The sequence below is a fragment of the Onychostruthus taczanowskii genome, unplaced genomic scaffold (assembly GCF_017590055.1).
Source record: "Onychostruthus taczanowskii isolate IOZ18803 unplaced genomic scaffold, ASM1759005v1 scaffold24, whole genome shotgun sequence".
NCBI classification, from domain to species: domain Eukaryota; kingdom Metazoa; phylum Chordata; class Aves; order Passeriformes; family Passeridae; genus Onychostruthus; species Onychostruthus taczanowskii.
The window spans coordinates 2,018,984-2,035,879 of NW_024499684.1; positions in this window are offsets into that span (position 1 = coordinate 2,018,984).

Here is a 16,896-nt window from a genome sequence, read left to right on the forward strand (position 1 = left end):
ATGCAGGGAACTCATCTGCCTTTTGCAGATCAGTGCAGTAGCTGGGAATTTTTTGGGAACAAATAACCACGTCTAGGTTTGGCCTATAAAGTTTTAGGGGTAGGAGCACAAATAGAAACCCACTCCTGCTAATCACAGTCCTCTCCCTGCCTTTGCTAGACCCTTATTTTACAATTGGAGGGTCAACCTTTTCCTTTGATTTCATTTAATCAAAGGGATATATTGTGGGATTTTAATGACTCCTGGAGATCCAGGAGGAGCTGCCAGTGTTGGTGTCTTCATTCTCTCCTTTATCAGTAGAGAGTGCGAACTGCTGCGTTAAGACAAACATTGATTAAAAAGATTATATTTTTTATGGTGCAGCTTCATTTAGTCTTTTGAAAGCCACCAGAGAGGATAATTCCATCATGCCCAGGATCCAGGGCTGATCTAGATCCTTAATTCCCTTTGCTCCCCCTGGAACCTGTGACCATCAAGCATTTCAATGTCAGCCCTTGGACAGGAGACCATAACTCTTTCCATTCCTAAAATTTCATATTTTTAAGACACATTAGGAGACAGGGCTTGAAGAGAACAAAAATAAATGAAAGCATAAAAATGAGCAACAATTATTTTCTGTGCCCGTTCGAGGTGAGCAGCGAGCAGTCATTGTCCTCATAAATCACCAAGCGTACAATTTTGGGAGCAACAATTCAAGGAATTTCAGCCAGCAGAATGAACTAGGAGAGAGCAGCAGTTTTATTAAACATTTCCAAGACAGATTGTGTGGTTAACTAGCAAATTGGGTAGTCTATAAATAAAATATGGAAGGAGCAGCCAACTACGAGCTCCTTGTTTTACACACAGCTTGTCCCCATCAGTAAATCTGTTTTAAAAGCTGCTGGGTGGTTGATAAGAATTGTATTTTCTCTTTGAAATGATATCGTGTCATCCCAGCACCCAATCTCCTTGTGCTGGCGGTGTTATTGGGTGATTTGTTATAATAAATGTATTTGCTGCTCACTTTATGCTTGTAAGGACACATTTTCCTCCTGGTGGAGGTAATTAGACCTGAAATTCTCTCTCTGAGTGACAACTTCTCCACAGCCCAGGAAGTGCTGAGGTACCACTAAGAATAAATTTCATCTTGTCATAAAAAAATTGCTAAAAGTACTTTATTTTGCAGGAGGTTCACAAATCCCATCTACCTAAATGAAACTGGGTTGGAGAAGAGGTGGAAAATTACCTGGAATTTGTGAATTTCTTTTTTTCAAAATACTATGAAACTTTTTGCTGGTTTTCCCTCATGGGTTTGATTAAGTTTTGCTGAAAAACTTAAGGAGGGAACTCAGCCCTTCTCTTTTTTTTTTTCCTGGAAGGGTTCAACAGCATGCTTGTCTCTCTTGATTAAAGCCAAATTTTACATGCTATTGATGCTGAGTTTGTTTGCTGCTGGTGTTCAATATAGGCAAGAAAAAAATTGCAAAACCAGGCAAAAAAAAAAAAAAAAAAAAAAAAAAAAAAAAAAAAAAAGAATAAGCAACAAAAATGAGATTTAGACAGAACAGGAGATCTTAGACAACCTGCCCAATTAAAATTACATTTAAAGAAGTAATTTGAACCTGTGAGAATGGACACTTTGAATTACAAAACAACCCAGCTCCTTGAGAAGAACACAAAGCTGTAAAATTAAGGATCAGTCCAAACTGGGACAGGGTTTTCCAAAGCCTTCCCTCTTCACTGAACTGCTAGAGCCTGTTTCAGGGTCCTGCAGATTTTCCTCACACAGTGGATAACCCAGGCCTGAACCTGGAAACAATGCCCAGCAGAAATAGCATTTATTGCTGTTAATTCCATGCCATTGAGGAGGTTCCATGATCCAAGTACATCTGAGCAGGGCCAGGAATTGGATTTCCATTTGTGATCTGTGGCACTCAGCCCTGTAAGTGAGGGATGGAGATCAGGACCTCCTGGGAATTAAAGGATCCTGAACAGCATTAATGTTGCTTAAAAAGTGCTGGTTAGTTGGCAGTATCCTTAATAATAATAGTAGTAATTTGGGTGTCCTTATCACACCCAAATGGGAGGTTTGGGGAACGTGATCCCAGGATAAAGGGTAAATTCCCAGCATTTTTAGGTAGGAAAACGTAAATCTGACAGGCTCAACTGAGGTCACATTCTAGGTGGAGAAATTAAAAACCTCAACAAAGAGAAAAATTTGAAGCCTTAAAGAAGAGAGAAATGAAAAACCTTAAAGAAGAGAGAATTTAAAAGCCTTAAAGATGAGAAATTTGAAGGAGTAAAAAAGAGAGAAATTTAAAGCCTTAAAAAAGAGACAAATTTGAAGGGTTAAAGAAGAGAGAAATTAAAAGCCCTAAAAAAGAGAGAAGTTTAGGCTGTTTAACAGATGCCTCCTTTGGATTTTGGAGGCCTGTGCTTCCAGAGGGCCCCGTTCCCTGTCCATGCAGTCGATGGGATGCTCCCAAATGAGCGTGGCCCAGGTGCAGCCCCCTCTGAGCTGGGTTTTTGGAGGCTGCTCCCTGCTCCTGGCACAGCAGCTGGATCACCCAGCCCAGCATTTAACTGCAGCTGGAGCTTGGATTTGCCTTTCACCCAGGAGCCAGGAGCTGCCATCCAAACCTCATGGATGAGAGCCCATGGGCAGAGCAGGAGTCTCCCTGGCCCTGCTCCACTGCAGCAGGATCAGGGCTGGAGCCAGAGCAGCTGCTGCCCTGGCTGACTTTGGGGCAGCAGTGAATTTATCCCTCTCCCCACCCGTTATTCCCAAAACCTCTGAGCTCCGTGTTAACAGGCAGCTCCGTGCTGCGGCTGCAAATGCTGTGCAGGAACATGAAAACAGATTTGGAAACAGAGAATCTGCTCCCAGGGCTAGAGAGAAGTTGCCGAGTGTGAACTCTCTTTTCCTGTGTGGCTTGAAATTCCATGGAGTCAGTGGTTTGAAGAGATCATTGAGTCACAGAATGGAAGGGCCTTAAAGCTCATCCAATTCCACCCCTGCCATGGCAGGGACATCTTCCACTGTCCCAGGTGCTCCAAGCCCCATCCAGCCTGGCCTTGGGCACTTGCAGGGATCCAGGGGCAACCCTGAGAATTCCATTCCAGTCCCTCCCCATCCTCAGAGGGAAGAGTTGCTTCTTAATACCTAATTTAAATCTACCCTGCTTCATCTTAAAGCCATTCCCCCTCATCCTACAACTGTGTGCCCTTGTAAAAAGTCCTTTTCCAGTGGAAAGAAACAGGAGAAAGCAGATGAAAGTGTCAAACAGGAATATATTTCAATTTGATTACATTCCCCTTACACTGGCTATGTATTTATATGTGCACTGTTAGAGGAAGGGCACTGCAACTCCAGAGTGATTTTACTTTTGTAAAAAATCTCCATTTACTCCAATAGGAGGGAAATCCTGCACTGCTGCAGCTCTATGGAGCCATGTCAATGTTATTTGTGAATCATCCCCAGGGGATGCTAGAATTGAGAAAATTCCATCATCCCATGGGGAGATGCTCCACCCAGGGGAGGAGCCAAGCATTCCTACCTGGATGCAATCTGAGCCTGGAACAGCACAGCAGTCTTTGCCCACTGCATTCCCAGAGGAGCAGCTTTCTCCTGCCCTGCATTCCCAGAGGGAGAGCAGGCCCATTTCCAGCAGCCCTGGAGCTCCAGAGGAAAACTCCAGCCTTGTGCAGGATCCGTGCTCCAGCAGAAGCACAGCTGGCACTGCAGGAGGGCTGAGCCCCCATGGGATGGGACTGTGCCACCACCCTGACCACAGGGCCCAGCTCCTAAACTGACTCTGGCAGTGTTTTTTTGCACTACTGTATTTTAATTTTTATTTTATTTTTCCTTAATAAAAAACTGTTATTCCTACTCCCGCATCTTTGCCTGAGAGCCCCTTAATTTCAAAACGATAATAATTCAGAGGGAGGGGGTTTACATTCTCCATTTTCAAGAGAGGCTCCTGCCTTCCTTGGCTTTTCAAACTGAGACAGGCACCACAAGAGTTTTGTGCAGACCCAGCTTGGAAAATGGATCTGTGAGGTCACCCTGTGATGCATTTTGCCATCTCCAAAATGAGGAAAAAAACACCTCCATTTCCTGCCACCTCAGTCCTGAGTTTTGCCCCGAACCCCTGAGATCTCCTGGGGTCAAACCAGGTAACCAGGCACTGGGGTGTCAAAAGTGCAGCGCGAAATTTCAAATAACTTTTAATTAATCTAATTAAAATTAATTGCTTCTGTTTCTTTGGAGAGTCTGGACCAGGATAAGCATCCCCATCTTCCACATGCAGCCCTTCATCTCTGCTCGTGTGCTTTGAAGTGAGTTTTTCCAGCTCTGCCATCAGCTGAGAGGGCTATATTAAGTAAGTGGAGAAGCTCTGCTTGTCTCTCACATCCCAGGATGTTTGGCTGAATTCTAGCATCACAGATGTAGTAGAAAATGATTCATTAACGAGGAGATGCAATAAAAAAGGAAAAATGTGTGAAAGCTCTCAGGTATTTTTACTTTCCTCTTTAATCACTGTTCTAATTTGACCATTGACTATTTTTTTCTCTATTAGCAGTTTTGTTATTAATTTGAGGTCAAATGGTGTGAAAACCCAGTATGTTTAATTTTGTATCTGTATTTGTGCTTGAGTCTAAGTAAAACTCTGACTTATTTAAAAACAGGGCTGTTCCAAAGGATAGACGGTTGCTCAAGCTCCCATTAAACTTTTTGGAAAGGCTCAATCCAGCCCTGGTGTCCATCAAAAATTGGAATTTGCCACAAGTTCCCCTCGGAGCTGAGCAGTTCCACCACACAGGAGATGATTCCTGTCACACCTGGGCAGTTGTTAAAGGCACAATCCTGATCTTGAAGGGGAATTATTGTCAGCCAGCTGCCACAGAGTGCCTCTCACAGGATGGAATTATGGAAATAAAAATAATCCACCATCTACACGCCTTAATTATCACTGCTTCACCTTTTAATTATTGAAAGGTTTGATGATAAGATATTCCTTAACATTTACTAAAGTTAAAATTCTTGGGATGAGACACAATAATTGAAAATATTCATGTTGTTCACATTGCACTTATTTAATTGTTTTGTTTCTTTATTTGGGTTATTACAAAAGGGGAAAAAAAATCTGTTTTTAAAGGCATCTTCTTTTGCCAGCCAACATTTCACCCTCAGTGGTCCCGCAGTGAATGAATTATTGGGAACTTATGAACATATTAATCATCTCCATGGAAACAGTTTGCAATTTCACAGCACAGGAGTTTGACTTCCCTGCATGACAATGAAAAAAAGGAAGGATCAGAAAAAGAAGAAGCTGAGGAGAGATGAAAATCCCTCCAATTTTAGACCCAAATTTAGCAATAACCACTCCTGCTCTGGGAGGGGAACCAGCATTTCCAGTGCCCCCAAGACCTCTGGAATTTGCAGCCAGTTCAGGTCATGGATCCTTCAAAAGACTCAACATGCCCTCCATGCAGGGCTTTGTAAAGGGAATTAATTCATTTTTTTCCTCTCTGCAATGGAGTTATTTAAGGAATCAGCTCTCTGGGATGTGCTTGGCAATGGTTTGAAGCTGGAGACCTCAGTAAATGAGAGAGGTTTTGCACTGAGGAAAAGGTGTTGGGTGTGAGGCTGAGCACAAGTGTGGATCAATAACACAAATATCAGGGGTTCGGGGCAAGAGAGGCGAAGGAAATAATGAAAATTTAAAGCCATTCTGTAACACAGCAAAACTCAGAGACAGAGAAAAACCAGGAGAACAAACAGACAAATTTTTAAACTGTTATTTATTGGAATATTGGAACATTGTTGGAGCACTGGTGGCTCCCTCCAGCAGGGCCATGTTCCTCCTGTGGGAACCCAGAGCAGGACACAGCAGCAGCTCCTGCTAACCCTCCTGAGATCCCATGGAATTCCACTTGGATCCAAGCTTTAATCCTGAAACACTCCCTGCAGAGTGTCAGGGGGGGGCTCTCTGCCCTTCCAGGAGGGCCGTGGGATGCAGGTGTGTGCCTGGAATTCCCAAACTCTGTAGGAATTCCCTCTGTTATCCCTCCCAGCTGTGGGACCTGAGCTGCAGACCAGGAACAGCTGCTGCCCCTTGGGGAGGAGGTGCTGTGGGAAGGGAATTTAGCAGAGAAGGAAAGAAGGGAGGGAAGGAGGGGGGAGAGAGGAAGTAGAGTTGTTTGTTGGGGTATGGAATCCATGGATTGATGGATACCAAAGGATTGGATATTTCTGCTGGCCTGTTCTTGGGAATGGGACAATTGCTGCTTTCAAGGTGAGGAGTTTGGATTGGTTTTTTGGGTTTTTTTTTGGTGGGTGTTTTTGTTTGTTTGGTTGGTTTTTTTGGTTGTTGTGGTTGGTTTTTTTTTTTTTTTTTTAATGGAAAAATCTTTCTCTGAGCAGGAGATTGAGAGACTGAGGATGTATTTCCCCACCCTGGGATGTTACTGTCTGGTGGCTGCTGCAGGAGGGATGTCCTGCCCAGGGCTGCTAAATTCAGTTATTCCAGTGGCTCTCAGCATTCCCAGGATCTGTGCCTGGAGATCCTGGAGCCTCCTGGGTCTCTGTGTGAGCTACCAGACAGGAGCTGGGTGTTGCTTTCTCCTCTGCTGTAGGAAGGAGGTTTCCCTTTTGTGGTTTCCCACCGAATTTTGCCTTTTCTGGGTTGGAGGGAGCTGTGGGAAGGGGCTGAAAAAACCCATTATCAGGATGTGGAAAAAGCCCCATGTGGACACAGGAAGGTGCAGAGCAGTCCCTTGCTGGATTATTTTTCATGGAAAAACAGCCAAAACAGCAAAACCACTGCTTTTATTTTTCTTCTGCACTTATTCCCCAGCTGGGAGCTTTCAGGCACAGCACATGCAGTGAAAATTAGAAGAATCAACTCCTTCCCAATGCAATTTCCTTCCTTTAGGCCCCCAAAATTGGGAAATAAGTCTCCTCAGGTCCTGGTGGAGGAGCTTTGGAGGCTTCAGAGCAGAAGTTGAGCTCGGGCCCTGGCTGCTGGGCCCAGGGGAGCTGCCCTGGCTGAACATCACAGCATCCAACTTCTCCCTCTGATGGCTGGGGAAACATCTGCTCTTCCTGGTTTAAATGGGGCTGGACCGTCTGGTGGCATCACAAAAATCATCTCTGCCCTAGAAGAATTCCTAATAAATGGAATTCCTCTGAAGAGGAGGAGATGGGACAGACACGACCTGTTTTGCTCAGAGGTGGACTGACTTCCCTTGGTCTGGCAGCTGCTGCAGGATCAGCCTCTTGTCCCCACAAATGAAGAATTTGCTAATTATAAACCGTGTAGGAGGAGGGGAAAAAATTAGTGTTACTCGGTATTTTGAATTTCTAAGGAATATTTGAGGACTTATTTAAGGTTCTTGGCTTAATGTATCAAAATCCACTGGTAATTTGTGGCATCTTGCTGCCATTGATCTTTGGGAATCTATTTTTTGGGAGTAACCTGCTGAAATCTCTTGCTCTATGAACCTATTTCAGTAGAGTGGGTATTTCCTTACCATCTTTAATATATTTCCTCAAGCTGTCCAGTAACTGGATGTGTTGTGATGCTTTTCTCTGTGAGTGGTGATGGAGAAATATTTATCAGGAAGTCCTTCTGATTTCACCTTTTGTTTATGCAGATGTTTTACCTCAGTTTAGGCTGGGGGAAATAATCTGTAATGCACTTTACTTGCCAGCTTTGTCTAGCACTTCACAGATTTCTTTGGAGATTTCTGTGTCATGTTTCCAGTGTTTTAGCACGAGGAAATTCCACATGAAGCTGGGAGGAATTGGCCTATATCAGCCAGAGCAGCTGCTGTGATGAAGGCAGGCAGAGAGATGAGAGAGGAATTTTGCTGAGGTGAATGGTTAATATGCTTTTGTGATAATAAGGGGCTTATTTATGCTGCATTAATATTTTGTACCACCGCTGTCTGCTTTAATGTTTAATCTCTCTGCTGAAAGCACTGAGAAACCCTTTTTAGCAGAGAGGTTTTTGCTGTGCTGGGAGGGACAGGGCAGCTTTTCCTGAGCCTGGAGAGCTCGGGGAGAGCTTTGGGGCTGGGATTTGGCACCTCTGTGCAGCACTGCGGGGCTCCTGGGCATTGCTGGGGCCTCATCCCGGCTCCTCACCACCAGGAACAGTCTTGGGATCATGCAGGGAGCAGGACTCACGCTGGATCACAAATTAATCACAGCCTTGGGATGGGTTTGGCTGCGCTGCTTGCTCAGGTGCAAGGGTTGGTTTACTCTGTTGGAGTAAATCACGCAAACTCCATTTTCTTCAAGTTGGAAAAAGGCCATTCTTTATTCACAGAACTCCTTTTTATCCAGTTTTACAGACCTGTGTGTGACTCCAATTGGTCAGGAGCTTTCTTGGCAATCACTTTATTGGTTAATAACAAGTTGTTACCCTGTATTGATTGTTCACTCCAGCCCCTGTGTGTAAGTGCCTGGTTGTGTTTCCAGGGCTGCTTTTCCTCTGTGTTTCCCTATTTTGACAAGCCTGGGCAAAAACTCGTGTGTTGAACTACATTTAGTAAATTTACAATCAATACAAGCTTACCTTTTTTAAGAGACTTTCCTTTTTCCTTGCTTTAACTGTATTAAACTCTGCACATTTACCTGTGTTGAACCTCAGTGCCTGCTTCCCTTGCCAAAGGGACTTTGCATTCCTCGACAGGGCTCAAATATTTGTTCTTTAGGAATTAGCTGGACTTCATTTGGACTTGCCATTTAGTTTGTAATACCAAGAGAACTCAATTTTCAAGACGAATCAGGCAGTTGTGTATTTAGTTCTACCTTGGTGCTGCAGCTGTTGGGAACTGATGGGGCCCTGAGGCACAGATGGGATCTTTCCTCTAAGGAAAATAGGGAAAAAAACCCCAACCCAGTTCTTTCTGGGGCCTTGAATCTGTAAAAAAGACCCATTTTTTGGGTCTATTAACATAGATTTCTTTTAGGAACTCGGAATAAGGGAAAAGCTACCACAGAACAGAGAGGAATTGGAAAAGCTTGTCAAGAGGGTTGTTTCTCCTTTATAGTCTTTCCCAGTTTTCCAAGCAGGATTTAAGGTGGCACCTGAAAAAGTGCTGCTCTCATAATTTGATTAAAAAGCAGTTTGCACCTGGTATTTAAAAAAAAAAAAAAAAAAAGGGAGCTTGGGATTAGAAAGAAGTGAGATAAGGGAGCAAGAATCCCAGGAATAACCTTGTGTTTGGGGGTGCTTTTACAGCAAATCCCAGGATTGTCAGATTGGAAGGGCCCACAGTGATGCCCTGGTGCCACCTCCCTGCTCAGGCAGGGTGATGGCACAGCATTGTGTCCAGAGGGCTGTGGGCTGTCCCCAGAGAGGGACATTCCATGAGTTGTAGCCTTAAGCTGCCAAAACCCCAAACCAGAGCAAACCCAGCTGAGCTGGAGGTGTGGGATGTAAACCCCAAAGCAGAGCAGACCCAGCTGAGCTGGAGGGATGTAAACCCCAAACCAGAGCAGACCCAGCTGTGCTGGAAGGATGTAAAACCCCAAAGCAGAGCAGACCCAGCTGAGCTGGAGGTGTGGGATGTGTCTTTAGGGTGTCCTGCAGATCTGGGAGTTCAGACTGTCCCACTTGTCTGCTCAGGAGTCACGAAGTGGATTACCCCAGGAGCCATGAAGTTCCTTCAGAGAAGGGTGCTGAGAACCTTCAGCCTCCTTGTGATTTTAGCTGCATGCTCAGAGCCCTTTTTCATGAGGGAGCTGCTTCTGGATGTCTGCTTGAGGAGAGGGGTGAAGTAGTTGGGTATTTTTAGCTCTTTTTCCATGCCTGTGGTTTTTATATGCTAATCTGTTTGTTTCTTTCCAGCCTTTGGAATATTCATCGCACAACATCTAAAATTTGACACCTGCTGTAGCTTGTATTATCACTTTCACCCTCAGAAACCCAGAAATTATTAAGGTGGAGTAATTGCTATCCTATTATATAATAACTACTTTAATCCAGCAATCATAACGTGATTTGAAATGAACCCTTTTGTGCCATTGATTTTGGAATAATTACTGTTATATTGTACTTCTGCAAGAGTTATTCTCAGTTAACCACTTGAAAATAATACGCTCTACTTATTGAAAAAAATAAATCTGATTATCCCCCAAAGCTCGATGTTCTTTCTACATCTGTGCCTCAATTGTCTGCTGGTGACCTGAGATGCTCAAACAGGCTCCTTCCTTTCTGTAACTACTCCAGGAAATATCTGTGAGCCAAATACCTCCTTCCAAGCAGCCTTTTTTCGTGGGGGTTTTTCCCTCTGAACCAGGGATGTGGTCACTGTTCAACCCTGATGGGCCTGACAGCTGTTTAATCAGGAAAGAGTGATAAAGACTCAAGGAAAATGCAGGATATTTTCCTCTTCCTGCCTCCAAAATCTGATTTTCATTTGTCTCTCTATATACATAAAAATCTCTAATAAAACCATCAAATTTGGTCAAATGAGGTTTTGTGCCTTTGAAGCAAGGCTGATCCGGAAGGAGGTGCTGTCTATATTTAAAGTTATGAAGAAAAATATCCTGTGGTTGTTGATTATCCATGGGAGCATTGCCATTTTCAGTGTTTTATCCTTCTGGGTTTCTAAATTCTTGCTGGGAGATGTTTTTTTCAGTAGAGAAATCATGGAAAAATTGTACATTCTCAGCTTTTTCTGATTTCATGGAAGCTCTGGTGTGGCGTCTTCCCTCCTGTGTTGCAGAATGGAGAGAAGGGGAGATGTTTGATTTATTTCCTTTGTATCTTTCCTTGCTGGGAGAGCAGGGATGAGTTTGGCTCCTTTAGTCATTCACCCACCTTTGTTGAAGAGATTAGAGGTGTGACATTCTCTGTCTGAAAGTTAATGAAACATTGATAAATTAAAAAAATCAGAGTGGAAGCAATGTCAAAACTCTAACATTTTCCTGAAATGTGCATTTTTCCGGGGCTAATACCCAGAATGAGTGAACAGCTTTGTGTCATGCAAGACCCAAAATGAAATCCCAGCTGTTCTTGAGTCACCTTTGTGGTGGCTGCAGAAGAGACTTGTTAAAAAGAGATCTCATTTTTCCAGATTTGATTCTACATGGACAAGATTGTCACATCTGGTCAAGGCTGCTCTTTTCAGTGAGCCCCAGAATATGGGTCAGCAAACTTGAGAGCACACGAGTAGGCTGATAAAGCAGAAGTGAAAGACTCACTAATGTGTCAAGTATTGCTGTTGCTGCAAGCTTTCCCTTGTCTTCTGCTCTGTGAGTAAATAATTCACCAAACTGCTGTTCGTCCTCGTGCTGATACTGAAGGGTTTTGCGTTGATTTATAAATTTCATCTGGGAGGAGTTTTGGATGGTTTCAGAGCTGTGGTGGTGGGGTGCGTGCTCCTTGGCTCTGTCCAGTTTTGCATAGGTTGTTTCCCTCACTTTTTCAAGGTGTGCAGACCTGCTGTTGGCCCTTCCTGAAAGGTCAGGAAATTCCAGTGATTGAGCAAAATGCAGCATATTTTAAAGTACAGCTCCAATTGTTAATGAAATGGGAGATGAGTCGTGATTGAAAGTGCGAGGGCAATGCTGATGGATTCTCATTTGTACTTTTCCTACTGTGTGCAACAAAAGAAAGGGACACTCATCTCATCCAAACCCAGAATTCTTTTGTATACCCACACCTTCCCCCTTATTTCTTCAGCACTGGGGTGATGTTTTTAGGACAGCTCAATTCCCCATGAGTTTGGGATCCACGGAGTGTTGGCATTCCCACCCAGTCGTTGGCAAGTCCACAGTGGCTGCTCCTCCTCCTCCATGTGCAGGTGTTTCTCTCTCTGTGGAATGTGGTCAGTGGCATGGAGGGAGGTCCAGCAGCCTTCCCATGTTTGTCCTGTTTATCCCTGCGTGGCCCAGGTCGCTGCCAGAGGCAGGCAGGGTATTTATAGCTGGAATATTTGATGTTCGCGTCGCCTTCCCGAGGCCGTGTCTGATTCCTTCGGGTTCAGCGGGCTCCATGAGACTTCTCCTGGTTTTTGTGCTCCAGGCACAGCTCCCTGAGTCAGTGCCAGCCTTCCCTTGGTGCTTGCAGTGGATTTTCCTTTAAAATATGCATTGCCCTTTGGATTTTGTGTAGGATCAGCACCTCCTGCGTCTGGCGCCCTGAGGAAGTTCAAGGAATGGCTCCTTTTGGATCTTCATTCCCTTGTTTCTGTCCCAAAGCCCTTCCATTGAATTAACCATGGAATTATTTATAGTAGCCCTTTTTGAGCCAGGCCAGCCTGCAGCTCTCAGGAATTACTGCAGAGTTGCTGGGAATCTGTGTGATGGGAATTCTCTGGGTTTGGGAGAGGGGGGAAGCACAGGGATATCTGTCCTTCAGTGCTCCCCTGGAGCCAAACCCTGGGATGGAGATAACCCCTTTTGGTGTGTCTTCAGTGACCCTTCCTGCTGGATTTTCTGCTTTTCCAAAGGAAAGAGCTGCAAATTGCCTCATGGGAATTCCTTGGGTTTCAGGTTTTTTTTTTTTTTCCCTAAAAGAATACATCCATTAAGTGTCTGGGCCAAAGGGGTTCATTGGTGTTCAGAATTTAATTTAAAATCATGTTTGTTCAATCTTCCCATGAAGACAATGAATTCAAGTTTCAATGCATGCTGGAAACCAAGGATTACATCCTGTTTTCCTTTTGTTCCTGTGATATTCCCCAATAATTTCCTTGACTTTAATCACCATTTCAGTCCTTTCCTTGGGTTTTATTTCACTTGTTAGGAAAAGGAGAAAATCAGCTTCCCATTTTTCTGTTGATTCCTGAAAATTGTGGGAAATAGGTAGTAAACAGGCTTTAGGATAAGGAATTTCTTCTTTTTCCATGGGTAAAGAGGAAAAGGTTGATCTGTTTGGGTTTTTACTCTTCCTTTTTTGCTTTACTTTCTTTTTGACTTTATCCTGATGTTTTCTTTCTCTTTATCTGCCAGAAGTTTGGAATTTCTTGCGTTAGTGCCAGCATATTTAGGCTCAAGTTTAACAAGAGTTAAGTGTTAATTTGGTAATGGAGACAAAGACTACTGAAGCCCAACCTTGATGAAAGAAGTTGTTGGTGACCAGGGAGGATCAGGGCCCTCAGGGCAGTGGGAATTGATGATTTTTTGGCCAATCCATCTCCACCTTTGAAATGCACTGGTTTCCCCATCCCAAATCCTGGAATTACATTCATCAGCCTCCTGTACTGTGCCCAAATTTTGTTCTCCAGCAGTGCTCAGAAGCATCTCTGGAATAATCCCATTCAAAATTAATTCCTTTGTATTTTTAATTTCGAACCTAAAATGCTGAGACCGCTCATGTGTCTGGAGCCACTCTCTGAATCCCAATCACTCCAACATCTGACCCATGACTTGGTCAGCATTTATCTCTCCAATGTTTTTGCAAGGAAAATTTGTTTCTAACACTATTCTAGGCAAGGTTTACAAGATTTCATGATTAAAAATGCATTTTTATGCTGTTTCCAAAACACCACTTTCATTTTATTGCTAAAGTGGTATAAATTCCACGGTGAGCACTCTATGAAATGCTATTTATAGAAGAAATAAATGTAGCTGCAGCCCTGTGCTGGGGTTTGCTGGCTCAAGATGAGCTGTATTTTATACCTGGCAATTATGCACAGAAAAGCAAGAGGGGGAAAAAATGCTGTTTGAAATGATTGTGGGGTTTGTGTGGCCCTGTGGAACATCCAACTGCGGCTGGTGAGACCCGCCAGGATGATCTGAGCTAAAAACTCAGGGTGGCAGTAACAAATTGTCCTTTTCTGCTGCCTCTGTAATTCAATGAACCATTATTGCTGGAATGGGGATTCCAGAGGAGGCAGCAGCTGCAGCCTTTGCTGGGAATGTGGGCTTGGATATATTTCTGGAATAATTCAGGGGCTGAACTCTGGGTCAAGTAGAGGAACCACAGTTTCCACCTTGATCCTGTCTCCTGAACACGTGGAAGCCCCCAAGGAGAGGAAGCAGCCTCAGGTTGCACCAGATTAGGTTGGCTAGAAGGAAAAATTCCTCTTGTCTGTAGGAATAATTCACATGGACTCCATTTTCTTCAGGGTGGAAAAAGGCCATTCTTTATTCACATTTTTATCCAGTTTTACAGCCCTGTGTGTGACTCCCATTGCTCAGGAGCTTTCTTGCCAATCACTTTACTGGTCAGTAACAAGTTGTTATTCTGTATTGGTTGGTCACTCCAACCCTGGTGTATGCGTGCTGAAAAGTTGTTTGTGAGAGATAGTTTTCATTTTTCTAAGGGTGTAAAAACAGTTTATATATTTACAGTTTATTATACTGGTTGTTTTTCCCCCAGGAATAGATTGTTATGTTAATGAACTGCTCACACCAGGATTGCTTTCACATGGGAGCTGCAGAGGGCTACCTTGACAAGGCCTGCCACTGATTCCAGGAGAGCAGTCTTGATTTCATTATTTTTTAAAATAATTTCTTATTATATTTTTTTATAATTTTTAAATAATTTTTTCTACCTTACTGCAACACTTGTCCAGCCCCAGGCAGTGGTGCAACCCCCATCCCTGGAGGGATGGAAAAGCCACCAGGATGTGGCACTTGGGGACAGGAGTCAGTGTTTGGACTTGGTGATTCTAGAGGGCTTTTCCCACCCAAATAAATCCATGATTACCTCAGAATTTTGCTCCAAGGAACGCTAATTCCAGCTGGATTATGCTCAGTTTTGGGCTGCAGGAGATGTGCAGAGCAGGGCATAAACCACTTCTGTCACAGGGGGATATTTTATTTCCTCCCACCTTAGGTTCAGAATTTGGTGTTGTACCAAAGCATTTGGCCCTCAGTGACAATTCCCCTTTATAATTTAAAGGATTTTCTTCATATATAGAAACAAATCCATCTTTTTCATGTCTTCAGTGAAACCACACAACGTCCAGAGCACTGGAGAGCAATTTAAAGTCTTTTTTTAAAGTGAAATCATGCAACATAGGGAGATTTTGAGAGCAATTTAAAGTCAGTAGGTTTGGGAGTTACTGGGCAATGACCTGTGCGGTTTAATAGATGTTAGGAAAGAAAATAAGATAATTTTGGGTAATTTCTTGCAAATCTTGAAATGATAATTTGAATAAGCTCAGGAAAGCAATGTCTGAATCTTCCTCTTCAGTATATTAATATATATAGAAGTTCATCTGTGTTTATATAAGTATATTAATAAACTTAGAAATGGAATTAATATAACTACTACAAATAAACTACTGTCAAACTCCTTTAATCTGAGGTTATTTAGGAATAAACCCCAAATTTTGAAATACCAGCCCAGTCTGCAGCCTTGCAGATGGGTTTGTCTCCGTGAAGCTGCTGTGGGTGGATGGTAAATAATCGAGTTATTTCTGATGTCATGGCGATGACACAGCTTTAAGGTGTTGAATTACAACTTCTTGGACTTTCTTGACATTTCTGAGTTGGGAGAGCTCCTCTTTGGGGCCTCCATGGCCGTGCTGGGGTCTGTTTTGTCAGAGCCCAAGGGATGTGCCTCTCCCTGTGCAGAGCTGTTGGGGAAATGCTGATTTTCCTGGCGAGGGAAGGACTCGACATCTGCCAGGCAAAAACCAGTGGGAATGAGGCATTTTCCTGCTGGGGAGAGTCAGTGCTGTGCCAGGGGTGTTGGTGCTGAGTGGGGACTCAGGGTCCCATTGCTGGCCCGGGTGACCTGATTTTGTCACTTAATTAAGGCTCAATTTAATGGCATTACTCGGGTTTGTGCTGGGTTTTGAGAAATTAATGGTTATAATGTAGATGTGCAAATAAATTACCGGCAGCACTTTGCACTTCATCCTCAATTTAAAATAAAAATGGGAATCCCTTAATACACCCAAGGAAAAAGATCCCAGCTGAACACTGCTTTTCATTTAAAAATTATTTTCCTATTATTTTCACTCAGTTAATATGGTTTTTGGTTTGGGAATGTGGGGAGCCAGCCCTGTCCCAGGAACATCACCCAGCTGTCTGAGAAGTTTCAGTGCAGCCAGGTTTTATTTTAATGTGCAAAATGTGACATCATCTGTGGAGGAAGGTTCTGAAAGCAAATGAAATTATGGCAGCTGCTTTTATAGTCACTAATGCACAAGGTAACTATTTTTATATGTCCTGTTGAAGGAAAAGAATCCATTAAAATACAATTTTCTCTTTTTTTTTTCCTAAAATAATCTTTAATCCAATGGCAGATTTGTTGCACAAAAAGGGAAAAGCCATGCTCTAAAGAGATCCTCTGTTCCCAGGGACTGGGAGGTCAGGTGTGGAAAAATCCCTCTGGAAAGGATGGGTGAGAAACTTCCATGGAAGTCAGGTGGCAACAACTTCAGGCCAATAAATCCCCTGTTAAACTCCCCAAACTCGCCTGTCAAACCCTTGAACTTAATTTTTTGAATGCATGTTTAATGCAAAAATAAATCTCTCTTCGGAGAGTAGCAAACTTGCCAGACTGAGTTAGACACATGCAGCTGGGCCAGACTGGTTGAATATTTAATAAGCTGGCGCCAGATTTTTGGTCTTGTTTGATACTTTTTATTTTTAATTTTATTTTTTCCTGCTATAAAAAAACCCCCAAGCCCACATCCTGTTGTCTGAGGAAGGAGGAGAATTGAGGATCGAGTACTTTGCAAATCTTTATCTTTACCTCAGTGTCACAAACATGTTTGTGGATTGCCTGTGCTGAGAAGGAATTTGATGTCAGAAATTATTTGTTAAAACTTCTCTCAGCTGCTCAAAACAGGAGTAGTCTTTGATAAAAATTTGAAGAACATCTGTTCTTTGTCACTGGCAAAACTGTTTTGGATTTTTTTTTTTTAAATTTAAACTGATGTTGTTTGGGAACCTGATGAAGCACAAATTATCCTGCCTTTGAATTGAGCCGTTTT